This window comes from Echinops telfairi, unplaced genomic scaffold, assembly GCF_000313985.2.
Source record: "Echinops telfairi isolate 266 unplaced genomic scaffold, ASM31398v2 ScPeMD7_140;HRSCAF=443, whole genome shotgun sequence".
NCBI lineage: Eukaryota > Metazoa > Chordata > Mammalia > Afrosoricida > Tenrecidae > Echinops > Echinops telfairi.
The window spans coordinates 332,071-334,688 of NW_022104038.1; the positions used below are offsets into that span (position 1 = coordinate 332,071).

The 2,618-nt window shown below is 51.8% G+C and overlaps 1 non-coding gene across 1 annotated transcript; it reads left to right on the forward strand.

The window, feature by feature from the left end:
• Nucleotides 1–1,682: 1,682 nt before the first annotated feature.
• TRNAI-UAU lies at nt 1,683–1,776 on the forward strand. Its single transcript has 2 exons — nt 1,683–1,720; nt 1,741–1,776. It is a non-coding gene; the product is annotated as a tRNA-Ile (tRNA).
• The last annotated feature ends 842 nt before the right edge of the window (nt 1,777–2,618 follow it).

The window sequence follows — 2,618 nt, forward strand, 5'->3', positions numbered from 1 at the left end:
GTCACAGGAAAGGGTTGTGCTATAGGTAATACAGTAATGGGAGGGGGGTGATCTAGGGGTATACATGTGGCAAGAAGGGCAGATCCTAGATTCAAGATGGCAGCCCAACTTTGGGTGTCACTGAGCTGGTTTAACCTGTTCTCTGGCTCACTATAGAAACCATAATCAGTAGGGTATAAACCCCACCTACAGGGACCAAGCCTTTAGGGAGAAGTAGCCCATTGTCCTTAACAGCAGGGAGCAGGCCTACCCTTGGTGGGACTAGACTGTAGACTGCCTTCAGGGAAGTAACTTGACAATTATTTACCATTAGCTGCAAGCAGTGTCCTATGTCTAACATATACTTAGGGGAGACAATTTGGGAGAAATCTTTCTGTTTCCCACACTTTACCTTCCCAAATGTTGGTTCTTTTTACCTAGACCTGGGCTGGGAACACAACACCATGACCGTGACTGGGAGGTGTGTAGGGATCACTTAGAACCACGCCGACCCATGGGGAACTCTATCCAGATGTTAGCTACTCGTCTTATTTAGAGAATGAGAGAACTCTAGAGGGCCAGGCAGAGTCAAATCTCTCCCAGAGGGAGATTGAAAGTGTAGGTAAGACGCAAGTCAAAGTGTAGAGGGGATTTTCTGGTGAATTGATCATTTACCAAAGAGCTTGCGTTGTTCCTCATTGTACCACACTTCTGTCGTCGTCTTAAAAACCCCAAGCACCATCTCAAATGCAGTCACCACCATAGTCGCTGAGACTCTTCTTCCTCTTCCTGAGCTGCACGGGGAAGTTCGTGATTGTTACTCTGTTTTGGTTGTCAGGTAATACTAGGCCTACTATCCCTTCTTGTACACAATCTCTTTGCCAGGGAGACACGTCCAGAAGAGCCGAAAGACTTTATTACCTCGGGGGGTGCATTCATATCCCGACGGTCGTAGCTTTCCCACATCAAAAAGCAACCAACCAAAATGACTTAGCATTAGGGGCCCCAGGAAGGGGAAACTAGTGTGTGGGCACTTTGTGGCAGATGCAAACTAACTGCCCATGATGAGCCTGTGAGGGAGGTCAACCAAAGGGAGGAGAGCGTGGTGGGCAGTGGTTAACCTCTGCACCGAGCGTGGCTTCAAATAAGGTTTCCAGTCTGACGGGGGAAAGGCTGGGGGAGGGGGGCAGCATTTGAAGCAGACCCCAAGGGGTTCGGGAGGGAGGGGGGGCGGCCTGGCGAGGCTAGGGTGCACGGCCCGGAGGGCTGCGGGTGGCTGGAGACGCGCGGGCTCGGCTTTTCCCAGGCCTGGTGTCTCCAGAGAGCTCGGGGTGATGCGCGGTGACGCCACGCTGCAGCCGAACAGTCGGTGTCTGGCACAGCAGCCGCTGCTGCCCGGAGGAGGAGCTGAAGTCCGCTCGCCCTCTCTCCTCGGCTGCTTTCCCGGGCTTCCATAAGGAGCATCCCCGGGAAACGGCGGCTCCACGTGGCCCAGGGGGAGGACCAGACAGACACGGCTCTCAGAGAAGATGGGCAGCGCCGGGTCAGAATGTGTTCGATTTGCACCGCGAGCCGGCGCGGGGGAAGGTTTCCGGCGGCTCCTCGTGCCCTGGCCTGGGCGCTAAGCGAGGGTTGCGGTGGGGTGCGGGGCGCCGGGCGCTCGTGGCTCTGTACAGAGCGCACGGAGGAGACGGGGAAAGCATGCTCCAGTGGCGCAATCGGTTAGCGCGCGGTACTTATACAGCAGTATATGTGCGGGTGATGCCGAGGTTGTGAGTTCGAGCCTCACCTGGAGCATGTTTTCTTCCCGGTGAGATTTTTAGATCCAATCCTTATCACAAAGGAACACGATGACCACGATGAGGCAAATTGAATTCATTCCAGCAGATTCATTTCTCTTCCACGAGGAGACTGAACAGCGAGGTTGTACAGCGTCAAGGAAGCCTCTCTCTCCCTTTCCACTGCTTTGTTTACTCCTTAGCTAGTTGGGGACTGACAAATGAGGAACAAAGCACTATGCTCTTCGATGTCGTACCGCTCGCTCTCTCCCGGACTCACCAATGTGCCCACTCAGCCCTGATTTCTACCAAGTTTGCAGCAAGGGGCTTGCTGAGCTAGCCTAACCTAATTGTGCTCGAAGGTGAACGCCTCTGCTTTCTTCACACAGACCCAGGCGGAAAACGGGAAGTGTTGATCCCTCACACCATAGAAATACATGACAGACCAGGGACAGTATGCATTTCTTACCATCTCAAAGGGAAATAAACTGCTTTCTTTGAAGAACTACATTCACCCCGATGCTCGCGAAATAAATAATTCAAGGTTGCTTTGAATTTATTCCGTATTGCAGAATTCTATATGGCTATTTCCCACAATTCTGTCCTCAGCTTTCTTCTGATCTAATATACACAGTGCTTAGATTCATTCTGATGTTAACAATTTTGTAAATACAGGGAAATACCCTCCCACCTGGTCCTCTCATTTGAATCCAGGTTCGTGCATCCTGCTGACCACTGGGCATTTCTGGCTGAGACTTCCCGCAGGACTGTAATATGAATTCATTGCCTGCCAAAACGAGTTCATAATTATCCACGTTCCCTTTTGCTCTCTTTATCTCAACGAAGCCATTCAACAGACAT